This window comes from Triturus cristatus, chromosome 1_1, assembly GCF_964204655.1.
Source record: "Triturus cristatus chromosome 1_1, aTriCri1.1, whole genome shotgun sequence".
Lineage (NCBI taxonomy): Eukaryota > Metazoa > Chordata > Amphibia > Caudata > Salamandridae > Triturus > Triturus cristatus.
In genome coordinates, this window is record NC_140579.1 from 1,233,298,022 (window position 1) to 1,233,311,522 (window position 13,501).

Below are 13,501 nucleotides of genomic sequence, written 5' to 3' on the forward strand. Positions count from 1 at the left end.
AGGTCAGGATATCATCAATGGGCGATATTCTACTCAGAGGAGAGGAAGAAAGAGTAGGAGAGTCATCTGCCTTCGAATCTGAAAACCACGAAGAAGATCTATGGCTTCGTCTTCTAGGAGAGCGGTGGCGAGATCTGGATGCCCGACTCCTAGGAGAACGCGATGAGTGCCTTCTCAAAGATGGGGACCTTTGTGGAGTGGCAAGTCGCTTATGTCTTTCAGATGAGTGCACTGATTAAATTATAGGAGATCTGGCAGTCTTGTAATCCTGCGAATCTTCCACTCTCTTAGGTCCCCTAGCCATCTCTGGGGGATATTAGTTGCAGAGGCTGGAGTCGGCCCTGGTGAGGGTTCAGGAGTGACTTGCTTCGACGGCGAAGGACGCCTCGACGTCGATTTTGACGCTGACTCGGAGCACAAAGGTATTTTGGATGTCGATCTGTCCCTCGACGGCGAGTGAGACTGGCGTCTCCTTTTCTCACCTTTCTCTTTGCGTTCCAGCCATGGTTGAGAGGAGGACTTCTTTGAGGGATGTTCTTCTCAGCCACTTGCTGTTTCCTTTCCTCTCTCCTGCATAGAGTGTAGCTTAATCTTCTCCCTCTCCCTAAGGGTTCTTTTTGAAAACTTGCTGCAGTGGTAACACTGGTCTGGCTTGTGAGATGAAGGTAGGCAAGCAATACAGACCGAGTGTGGGTCTGACTTAGCCATCTTTTTTCCACAGGCCGGGCACTTATTAAATAAGGCCGGCATTATGACAGGAAAAAATAGCCAAAAATCAGAAAAAACAACAGGATTAGTAAAATACGTCATAAAGACGCTGAGTGAAACAAAAAATGTTCACTTTAAACCAGAAAATAGTGATAAACAACCACTAACTGGCGAGCTCAATGCTCCAGGATCCTCACAGAAGGAGCCGGAAAAAAGAACTGACCTAACTGTCACCTGCGGTGCATGATGGGAGCCTGGGGGTTCCTGGAGGTCTTAAAGGTACGGCGCCAGTTTTCCAATTGTTTCTATATGCAGCCTCTCTAGGCTAATCTGCCTCTATGATCTTGCCTTTTTACCTTTGAAAATAAAGGCTGTGTGTTTCAAAGCAAACTCAAAGCAGTTTTCTTTATATGTATCATAAGAATATCAAGACTTATGTTTCTTTATATTTTCAAATGTAAAAGATTTACATTGCAATTGTGGCAGTTTTGAGCCTAGTAACATGTTTTCAGGCTGCATATGTATATATGCATATTATCTATATATATGGGTATATATATATATATATATATATATATATATATATATATATATATATATATATATATATATATATATATATTCACAGAAAAAACCATAGGTTTCAGGGGTGTTATAGTTAGCTGCCCATTTCACCCACACAAAACCATAGAAATTCCTCCGTTATAGTTAGTTCTGCTAACTATAACTCACGCGCCCGCAATGCACTGCTGATGATGTCACATATTGCATCATTCATGACATGGTCAGTGACATCACTGATTACATCACTGATGACATCTCAAATGACATCACTGATGACATCACTGATGACATCATCCACTGAATGTGGTTTAGTTTGAAATTTAAATATGTATTATATATATACCAATCTGTATTGAAGATTGAGTGGATATATAACTGTCTGGATGGAGGATTTAGTAGCTGTCTGACTGTCTTTTTGAGTGAGTAATTAAAAGTGTCTCACTTAATACATGGATTAGTAACTAAACTATGTGAATGTGTGCAGCACTGTCTCTGTTGTTGTATAACATGCTGCATCAGTTGGTCACTAACTACATGAGTGTGTATATTAGTTATTGATTAGTTGGGTGAGTATTTGTATGGGACACTGAGTTTGTGTGTGGTTGGATGGGGTATGTGTAACTCTATGCATAGATGTGTGAATGGTTGATTGACTAGGTGTATGGGTTTAAGAGTGCATGTGGAAACAGTTGTTTGGGTGACTGAGTGTATTTATTTGTGTGTTGGTGAGCGAATATATGTTTTAGTTGTACATCTTCAACAAAGTAAAAAAATAAAAGGCATTGTATGTGAGAGTTGGTGTATATAAATAAGTATGTGTAAGAGTCAGTGATTGTGAGAGTAACTATATGAATGAGTGTATAATTTTAATGGTGATTTTTTAACATATTAACAATGAGTTACTATGTGTTTGAATAAATGAGGTGTTGTTGGATAATTGTGTAAGTGAGTAAATTTAAGTGCGATACTTTTTTTTCATGAGTGAGTAGGATGACTGCATAACCGACTAAGATGACTGCTGATGTGTCAATGTCTATATATGTGTATAAGTGCATTTGATAGTGTTCTATTAATTAATGACTGCATGTATAGATGATTCTTTTGTTGAATGGGTAGTTGTGTGTGTAGACTTAGGAATCAGTGAGTGGGTATGTAGTAACTAGTATTGGTGTGTCAATGGTTTCAAATATGTACTCTGTATTTTACAGTGAGTGATGAAACGTTATACTAGTGTATGATGAGGTGTATCAGATTGTCAAGTGGATGATGTCATCAGTGATGTCATTTGAGATGTCATCAGTGATGTCACTGACCATGTCATGAAGATGCAATATGTGACATCATCAGCAGTGCACTGCGGGCACGTGAGTTATAGTTAGCAGAACTAACTATAACGGAGGAATTTCCATGGTTTTGTATGAGTGAAATGGGCAGCTAACTATAACACCCCTGAAACCTATGGTTTTTTCTGTGAATTTCTAAGGTTTTTTTAAATGCTAATTTCTAACTATAACGTCTCTGAAACCTATGTTTCTTTTTCAGTGAATTTCAAAGGTTTTTTAAATGCTAACTTTTAAGTGTAATAGTAGTTATTTCTATTTTTTGTACTGATTTTCTACCGTTTTTTAACTGTTTATTTATAAATATTTTATTCATTAAATAACATTATATATTTTTCTGAAAATTGCTAAAAAAACATTTTTTTAATTAAAACTGAAATATTGATTAATTTTCTTGTTTTTATTTTTTATTTTAATATATTTATATTATTTTCTTGAAAAAAAAAATCCAATTTTTTTCGGAGTCGCGCACTCAAAGTGTACACATCACGGTGGGTGCGCGCATTCTAGCCGCCATTTTAGAAAAGTCATGAAGGATCCGGGTATGGTGTGCGACGGCTGCGTGTTTTTCAGTTACATCATATACATTTAATATCACGTGATATGCGCGATTGGTATGCGACCAGTCTGCGACTCCTGCTCCCACGCATTCGCGACACATGCGCATTACGGTACGAGATGTTTGCGTGGTTGCGGGTCCCGCGTGACATCATATACGTGCTGGGGAGCGCTGGGTGCGCGACTCCCGCAAAAAAAAATTATGTTCCAAAATGATATGTATGTGTCTTTAATATACATATTAAGGCAAGAGATTAAGTAAGATATTCATCAAAATAATATATTTGTACTTATAATAAACTTATATTATTTTTAAATATATTTTCGCGAAGTCGGGTGCGTGCATCGTGAGTGCAGAAAACCAGGTCAGCAGAGCTGCTGTGGAGCCAGAGAACCAGGTCAGCAGAGCTGCTCTAGAGCCTAAGAACTAGGTCAGCAGAGCTGCTCTAGAGCCAGAGAACCAGGTCAGCAGAGCTGCTGTAGAGCCAGAGAAACCAGGTCAGCAGAGCTGCTTTAGAGGGAGAGAACCAGGTCAGCAGAGCTGCTTTAGAGCCAAAGAACCCGGCCAGCAGAGCTGCTTTAGAGCCAGAGAACCAGGTTAGCAGAGCTGCTTTAGAGCCAGAGAACCAGGTCAGCAGAGCTACTCTAGAGCCAGAGAACCAAATCAGCAGAGCTGCTTTAGAGCCATAGAACCAGGTCAGCAGAACTGCTTCAGAGCCATAGAACTGGGTCAGCGGAGCTGCTTTAGAGCCAGAGAACCAGGTCAGCAGAGCTGTTGTAGAGCCAGAGAACTAGATCAGCAGAGCTGCTCTGTAGCATAAGAACTAGGTCAGCAGAGCTGCTCTAGTGCCAGAGAACCAGGTCAGCAGACCTGCTGTAGAGCCAGAGAAACCAGGTCAGCAGAGCTGCTTTAGAGAGAGAGAGCCAGGTCAGCAGAGCTGCTTTAGAGCCAGAGAACCAGGTCAGCAGAGCTGCTCTAGCTGACACTGACTGACTGACACTGACTGACTGACTGACACTGACTGATTGACACTGACTGACACAGATTGACTGACACTGACACTGACTGACACTGACTGACACTGATTGACTGACACTGACTGTCTGACACTGACTGACACTGATTGACACTGACTGACACTGATTGACTGACACTCATTGACTGACACTCATTGTTAGAAATGGGATTTCTGGTTGGCTAGGGCTTGCGCCAAAGCCAGGCAGAAACCACCACTCTAGTCAGGGCTGGGGAGTTACTCGCCAAAGATAACCCCTGCTCACCCCCTTGGTAGCTTGGCACGAGCAGTCAGGCTTATCCCAGAGGCGATGTGTAAAGCGTTTGCGCGCGCACCCAGCAACAACACCCAAGGCCCACCACAAAAGAAACTCCACACAAGGTATTATATAAAAATAGCCTTTGTATTACCAAAACACATTAGTTAAGAACACACACTTTACAATGTGCCAACAGACACGGGCAGAGTTTACAAGGGATTATATGTACAGGGGACAGGGCCACATGGACCACTGTCAGGAATTAGCACTTTGTAGAAATTAGCACTTAGAACATAGGAATAATACTTTAGAACATAGCACATACAATCACTGTAGCACTAAAATAGAACATGTAGCACACAACCAGTAACTACTGGTAACAGGTAAGTACCACCTACGCAACCCTAACCGCCTTAGGAAAATGTCACGCAGGGAACTAGGACCTCACTAGCACCACCTGTACTAGGAGTAAACAAACAACCACCTAAGTATCACAATACCTGTAGGGGTAATAGCACGTTACACATGATGCATGTTGGAAGGCGTTCCCCGGGGAGGCTTCGGAATGCGTTCCTGACCACCCGGAGGCCCACCTTTCCCAGAGTTATGCCGAGCAAGAGCGGGGAGGCCCTTCCTGGAAGGGTCTCGTACCTAGGATCGCACACGCCGCGCTTACTCTCTCTTCGGATAGAGGGACACCACACAGTAATTCGTTGGAAGACAATAGACTTTTATCGGTAGTTGTCAGGGATCTTTATGATCCGGAAGGCAGGTGCAGAATTGATGCCACAAGCAGCAGCGATCTCGTGATGAGGGAAAAGGGGTAGCGGGACAGTCTTTGAATCAGTGTCTCTGCGAGGTATCCGGCGCACAGCTCTCAATCCTCGAGCTGAGGGGATGTTGCTTCTCTCGGCAATCTCTGCCGTTTCTCTTGGAGGAGCGGGCCGCGAGTCACTCAGCAGGCACCGGAGGTTCGTAGTTCGGGGAGCCGCGATGGCGTCAGCAGGGCTCAGATGGTTCAGAGTTCGGGGAGCCGCGACAGCGTCAGCAGGGCTCAGATGGTTCAGAGTTCGGGGAGCCGCGACAGCGTCAGCAGGGCTCAGATGGTTCAGAGTTCGGGGAGCCGCGACAGCGTCAGCAGGGCTCAGATGGTTCAGAGTTCGGGTAGCGTTCTTCGGTTCGGGGAGCGATCGAGCCGCGACCAGGTCAGCAGGCTCTCGTCAGTCCAGGTCTTCTCTGCTTTCGTCCCTTCAGCACCCCTTGTTATACTCCCCCTCCTCTTTGAAGTCCGGGGTCCTCGCGGAGAGGGGTCTGGTGCCTGGGGGGCGGTGTGTCGGGGTTTCCTGTCGCTCGGCCCTTTGATCTGTTCAGGTGGGTCCGGGAGGGACTCCAGACACCCAGCGGGCGAGGCGCCTGCTCCCCGGGAGCCTGGTGGTCGATCGAAACCTCCCTCGGGGGAGAGACCAGAGGTGTGACAGGATCGGCGCCTCTCGGTCTGGTTTGGGGGGGGGGGTTTCGCTCTCCCTCGGCCGGGCATGCATGTTGGGGATCTGGTCGGCCCTCGGGATGTTGGCCCGCGGGAGCCGGAAGGCTGTATCAACGAGGTTCGGCGTGGTTGCAGGGTAACTTGCTGGTCGGGAGGGCCCACGCCACGAGGCCGGTCTCACACGTGCCCCCCCAGCTGAAAGGCAGGGAGAACTACCCATCCACTTGGGGGTTCTCCTCGCTGAAGCGGAAGAATCGGGACAGGCCGTCCGCGTTGGCGTGGTCCGTCCCGGGGCGATGTTCCACCGTGAAATCCATCCCCTGGAGGGAGATGGACCAGCGTAGCAACTTGGGGTTTTCCCCTCGCATCTGCATCAACCACCGCAAGGGTCGGTGATCCGTTTGTACTTGGAAGTGTGTTCCGAACAGGTAGGGCCGTAGCTTTTTGAGGGCCCAGACAACTGCGAAGGTCTCTCTCTCAATGGTGCTCCACCGCTGTTCTCGGGGCAGCAACCTTCGGCTGATGAAGGCTATGGGCCGATCTATGCCCTTGTCGTCGAACTGGGAGAGGACTGCCCCGATGCCGTGTTCCGAGGCGTCCGTCTGGACCACAAACTCCTGGGCGTAGTCAGGTGCTTTGAGCACCGGCGCCGTGCACATGGCGGCCTTTAGGGTGTCGAACGCCTTCTGGCAGGAGGGAGTCCAGTGTACTTTCTTGGGGTGTTTTTTGGAGGTTAGTTCTGTGAGGAGGCCTGCGATGCTGCCATAGTTCTTAATAAACCTCCGGTAGTAACCGGTGAGGCCCAGGAAGGCCCGGACTTCCGTTTGGGTCGTGGGGGGTTCCCAGGACAAGATGGCGTCGATCTTCGGTTGGAGGGGGGCGACCTGCCCACTTCCCACCTGGTGCCCCAGATAGGTTACGGAGCCGTGCCCAATTTGACATTTGCTGGCTTTGATGTTGAGGCCGGCCTGGCGCAGAGCCAGCAGGACTTGTCGGAGGTGCTGGAGGTGCTCGGTCCATTGGGAGCTGAATACCGCTATATCGTCGAGGTATGCTGCGCTGAACCCCTCTAGTCCGGACAGGACCCTGTTCACCAGCCGCTGGAAGGTGGCCGGGGCATTCTTCATTCCAAACGGCATCACCCTAAAGCGGTAGTGCCCATCTGGGGTGGAGAAGGCGGAGCGCTCCTTGGCTCCCTCGGTGAGGGCAATCTGCCAGTATCCACTAGTCAGGTCGAAGGTGCTGAGGTAGCGAGCGGCCCCGAGGCGGTCAATGAGCTCGTCGGCACGGGGGATAGGGTGAGCGTCCGCTCGGGTGACCGCATTGAGCCCTCGGTAGTCCACGCAAAACCTCAGCTCGGGGGCGACACCCGGGGTAGCCGCTTTCGGAACCAGGACTACCGGGCTGGCCCAGGGGCTGTCGGAGGGTTCAATCACCTCGAGGTCCAGCATCTTCGCCACCTCGGTCTGGATGCAGGTTCGGACCCGATCAGGGACCCAATAGGCCCGGTGTCTCACTGGCGGGCTGTCGCCGGTGTTCACGTCGTGGACACACCAGTTGGTGACCCCAGGGGTTAGGGAGAAGAGGTCCGCGAACTGCCTTAGTAGCTGGCGGCAGTCGTCGGACTGTTGGGCTGTGAGGGTGGTTGATAGTCTCACCCCCTCCACGGAACCATCGGTCTCTTTCGCCCCCAGGGGGTCTGGAAGGGGCTCGGTGTCTTCTTCGGCCCCATCGTCGGTGGCCAGGAGCAAACTAAATTCTGTCCGTACAAAGTGGGGTTTGAGGCGGTTCACGTGGAGAACCCGGAGGGGGTTCCGCGGGGACTGCACATCGACGAGATAGGTGACTTGGCTCTTCCGCTCGACCACCTTGAAGGGTCCAGTCCATTTATCTTGGAGGGCGCAGGGTTTCACCGGGGCCATGACCCAGACTTGTTGGCCCGGCTGAAACTCGACCAGCGTAGCATTCTGGTCATACCAGCGCGTCATCTCTTCCTGGCTAGCTTCGAGGTTCGCCTCTGCGAGTTCTCGGAATTTCCGGGTCTGGTTGCGGAGCGCCAGGATGTATCGGAACACATCCGGAGGGGTCCCCCAGGGAGTCGTTTCCCAACCCTCCTTGACCAGGCTCAGGGGTCCCCGGACGGGGTGTCCATATAGTAGTTCGAATGGGCTGAACCCCAGGGATTTTTGTGGAACCTCCCGGTAGGCGAACAGGAGGCATGGGAGGAGGACGTCCCACCTCCGGCGTAGGGGTTCCTCAAGGCCTATGATCATTCCTTTCAGTGTTTTGTTAAAGCGCTCGACTAGGCCGTTTCCTTGGGGGTGGTACGGGGTGGTGAACTTGTACGATACTCCGCACTGCTGCCAGAGGGACCTCATATATCGGGAGATAAAGTTCGTACCCCGGTCACTCACGACTTTGCGGGGGAACCCCACGCGGGAGAAGATCCCCATCAAGGCCCGGCCTACCACGGGGGCCGTCACGGTGCGGAGAGGGATGGCTTCGGGGTAACGGGTGGCATGATCCACCAGGACGAGGATGAACCGGTGGCCCTGGGCGGTCTTGGGGTCCAGTGGTCCCACGATGTCGATTCCTACCCGCTCAAAAGGGGTACTGACGACTGGGAAGGGTTGTAGCGGAGCCTTGCGCTTGCCCCCACTCTTTCCGCTGGCCTGGCACTTGGGAGAGGACTTGCAGTGGGCCTCCACATTTGCTCGCATCTTGGGCCAATAGAAGTGGGTGACGAGTCGTTGGTAGGTCTTATCTTGGCCTAAGTGTCCGGCCAGGGGTACATCATGGGCCAGGCCCAGGAGGAGACTTCGGAAGCGCAGGGGTACCACTAGTACTCGGGCCGATCCCAACTCGGCCGACTTCTGTTCGCTGTACAGGAGGCCGTTTTCCCAGTATACCCAGTGGGTGCCGGTCCGGTCGCCTGCTGCTTGGGCCTCGGCCTGTTGTCGGGGTCCAATGAGGGACGGGCAGGTGGATGGTTCTTGGCAGAATTCTTCACGGGAGGGGCCTCCTTCGCAGTGCCACTGGGCCAGTTCTGGCAGGTCCCCGAGTTCGGTCAGGGATTCGGGGTCGGAAGGCACGGACCCTTCGTCGGGAGCGGTCGTTTCGTCCAGAAGGGGGGCGTTGGCCCCTGGTGGCGTATTCTGGACCTCGGGGATGGTGGCGGTGCTTAGCGGCATGGCTTCTCCCCCCTCGGAGGAAGGCACTCTGAGAGTCATTGAGCGTGTGGTGGCGCAAACCCATTCGGGTAGGCCCATCATCTCGAGATGGGCTCTCCGTTCCACTTGTCCCCACGGGGAGTTCTCAAGGTCGTTGCCCAGGAGGCAGTCCACGGGCTGGGAGGTTCGGACCGCCACCTTTAACTTGCCGGTGACTCCCCCCCATTCGAAGGGGACTAGGGCCATCCGGCAGAGGCTCTCGGAATTGTCTGACGATATGACGGGACAAAAGGCGCCGGGTAGGATCTGATCTTCGGAGACCAGGTGACAATGAACCGCCGTGACACTCACCCCCATGTCCCGGGGGCCCTCGACGCGGTGACCGTTGACCGTTACCTGCTGTCGGTACTTCTTCGAGTTGGCGGGCAGGGACGTTCCGGGGACCATCTCCCGGTCCCCTAGGGAGACCAAGGCCATGGCGGCTGGTTCCCATTCTTCGGAGTCTTCCATCTCTTCCCCCAGGGCTACGGAGGCCATTTGTCGAGCCGGCGGGGTTGTTGTGGCGGTTCGCTGGTACATGGGACATTGAGGGTCGCTGGCATAGTGTCCGGTCTGTTGGCAGCGGAAACAGGTGATCCTCACTCGGGGCCCCGGCCTCCCCGGTGGCCCGGTGCTGGCCGGAGGTGGAGCTGGAAAGGGCAGAGGTTGTCCTCCGGGGGGGCTGAGCGGGGATCCCCCCGGGAGTTCCCTTGGCCAGCCTTGATTCCCTCCGCCCCTCTGGCGGGGGGGTCCCTGACTGTGGCGACTGTAGTCTCCCACGGGGCCCCGGGAGGCCCGGGTGTTTACCCACCGGTCAGCCTCGACGGCCAGTTTCCGAGGGTCTGTGAGTTTGCTGTCCAGGAGGTGCTGGCGCAGCTCTACAAAGCAATTAGCGGACAAGTGTTCCCATGCGATTAGGTCGAACAGCTCCTCAAAGGTGGAGACCTTGCTGCCCTTGATCCACCCGTCCAAGGCCCGGCTGTAAAAGTTCACGTACTCCACCCAGGTGGTACCGGGTATCTTCTTGCAGTCTCTAAACCGTTGCCGGTACATTTCAGGGGTGAGCCCATATCTGGCTACTAGGGCCTCTTTCATGTGACTGTAGGAGTTCATCACCGTGGAGGGCAGGTCCAGCAGGGTATCTCTCCCCTCGCTCAGGAACCGACCCCACAGCCCAGCCCCCCAGACTTTCTGCGGGACTCGGTGGGAGGTCATGGCGACTTCGTAGGCTTTGAACCATTGCTGGATGTCGTCGTTCTTATAGTATTCTTTCACCACGTCTTTGGGGATGTGGACCTTTGGTTCCACGGTGGAGGAGAGGGGTTGGGTTTCCGAGGGTCTGGCCTCCGCATTCTTCGCTTTGAGCTCGATCTCTTTCAGGCTACGTTCGTGCTCCAGTTGGAGTTTTCTTTCTTCGTGTTCTCTTTGTCGTTTCTTTTCCTCGAGTTCTCCTTGTAGGCGTAACTGTTCCACCGCCAGCTTTTTTTCCGCCAGTTTTAGCTCTCCTTCGATTTTTAATTTTGCTAGTTCTAGTTCGTGGTTGCGACCTCTTTCTCAGTCCGCTAGTTCCTCTGGGGATAGGCCCCCCTCGGGGGCGCCGTTCCTCCCCGGGGTGCTTCGTGGTTCGTTGGGAGGCTCTCCTTCTGTTTGTGTCCGGGGAGTTCCCGCCTCGACCCAGGTTTTTAATGCCCCCTGGAAGTCCTCTTTCGTGCTTAGTCCGGTGGTAGCGATTCCAAGGTCTTTGCAAAATTGTTTCAGTTCTCGGTGCGTATAAGATTCTAACAGGTCCTTTTGGAATGTCGTGCTCGGGTTGGTGCCTGCGGCACCTAGGGAAGTTTCTCTTTCCATTTCTTCTTGGTAGTGCGTAAGCCGTCTACTGCACGATCTCTAGGTGTTGGCTCGGATCCCGTCGCCTGCCACCAAATGTTGGAAGGCGTTCCCCGGGGAGGCTTCGGAATGAGTTCCTGACCACCCGGAGGCCCACCTTTCCCAGAGATATGCCGAGCAAGAGCGGGGAGGCCCTTCCTGGAAGGGTCTCGTACCTAGGATCGCACACGCCGCGCTTACTCTCTCTTCGGATAGAGGGACACCACACAGTAATTCGTTGTAAGACAATAGACTTTTATCGGTAGTTGTCAGGGATCTTTATGATCCGGAAGGCAGGTGCAGAATTGATGCCACAAGCGGCAGCGATCTCGTGATGAGGGAAAAGGGGTAGCGGGACAGTCTTTGAATCAGTGTCTCTGCGAGGTATCCGGCGCACAGCTCTCAATCCTCGAGCTGAGGGGATGTTGCTTCTCTCGGCAATCTCTGCCGTTTCTCTTGGAGGAGCGGGCCGCGAGTCACTCAGCAGGCACCGGAGGTTCGTAGTTCGGGGAGCCGCGACGGCGTCAGCAGGGCTCAGATGGTTCAGAGTTCGGGGAGCCGCGACAGCGCCAGCAGGGCTCAGATGGTTCAGAATTCGGGGAGCCGCGACAGCGTCAGCAGGGCTCAGATGGTTCCGAGTTCGGGGAGCCGCGACAGCGTCAGCAGGGCTCAGATGGTTCAGAGTTCGGGTAGCGTTCTTCGGTTCGGGGAGCGATCGAGCCGCGACCAGGTCAGCAGGCTCTCGTCAGTCCAGGTCTTCTCTGCTTTCGTCCCTTCAGCACCCCTTGTTATACTCCCCCTCCTCTTTGAAGTCCGGGGTCCTCGCGGAGAGGGGTCTGGTGCCGGGGGGGCGGTGTGTCGGGGTTTCCTGTCGCTCTGCCCTTTGATCTGTTCAGGTGGGTCCGGGAGGGACTCCAAACACCCAGCGGGCGAGGCGCCTGCTCCCCGGGAGCCTGGTGGTCGATCGAAACCTCCCTCTGGGGAGAGACCAGAGGTGTGACAGGATCGGCGCCTCTCGGTCTGGTTTGGGGGGGGGGGGTTTCGCTCTCCCTCGGCCGGGCATGCGTGTTGGGGATCTGGTCGGCCCTCGGGATGTTGGCCCGCGGGAGCCGGAAGGCTGTATCAACGAGGTTCGGCGTGGTTGCAGGGTAACTTGCTGGTCGGGAGGGCCCACACCACGAGGCCGGTCTCACAATGCATCACATTCAGAGGTGTAGGGAAGGAAAACACATGATGCATAAAAACATTCAGCGGTGTAAAACAAGGCACATGACGCATAAAAACACATTCAGAGGTGCAGGAAAGGAACAATAGCGCAAGAACTCACATAAGCCACCACCTGTGGCAGTCCCTAGGCCAACTGGCCTTGTAGGGGCTAGGACGCCCTGTGTCCCAATGTCAGGGGGGCCTAAACGTGGCAGCTGCCCACTAAGTGCTGGGCAGCTGTGGGGACTGAGGCCTGGGCACCTCTGGGCCCTTAGAACCATTATGGCCTCCTGAGCCCCTCTAGGCTCTAAAACAAGAAATGCCCCCTGAGCCTCGCAGGCTCTAAACAATAATGCGACCCTTCGTTGGAGCCTCGTGGGCTCTGAAACACGAATGCCCCCGTAACGCTGGAGCCTCGGGGCTCTAAACAAATAATTTGCCCCCAATGTTGGAGCTACACTGAGCTCTACGCAAATGCGCCTCATGGGAGTCCCTCTGTACCCCACGAAATGCTGCCCCCGTCGTTGGAGCCTCGTGGGCTCTGAAATGAATGTGGGGCAACGTTGGAGCGGCCCGCTGCCTTCCGGGGCCGCTCTACTAATAGCAGAAAAATGCCCTTACGTTGGAGTCCCGCTCGGGGGACTCGGAAAGCAAATGCCCCAACGCTGGAGCGGTCCGCTGCCCTGCGGGACCGCTCAGTCTCTGCCTCCCCCAACCCCAGCCTACCGCGAGCTCCACTCACCGGCCTTCTTGCTGGAGGGGGGAGACTCTCCTCGGGTCTTCTCCTCGGGAGGCTCTGGCGGCAATACGGCTTTCTCGGCGGCAGGGGCAGGCACCGGCAATGTGCCTCGGCCCCCGCCGTCTCCTGCAGTCTTCTCTCGTTCTTAGAAGCGCGGGGTAGGCTCCCGTCGGCTTCTCTTCCGGGCAGAGTGCCCCGGGGCGCAGAGTAGGCTCCTGCCTGCTCCGGGGCTCAGAGCAGCCGCGATGCTTCGGGGGGAGGCGGGGTAGGCTCCCGCCCTCCTAGTTCAAGTTCCAGTTGTCCCGGAGGCCCGCCCTCGGCCTGCCTGACTTCCGGGTGAAGCCCGGCTGCGGCGGTGATTTTCACAGCTCCCTCTGTAGATGCGATATACGGCGGGGTGGGCACCCGCCGTAAAATAAACAAATTAGCGGGGTGGGCACCCGCGAGCACCAAAAGCGGGGGAATCCCCTTTTCAAAATGCGCGCAGCCCCAGGCTGCAGTGAAACAGAGGCGATGCCCCTCAAAGTTCGCCAAAAAGCGCTCCCAGGCG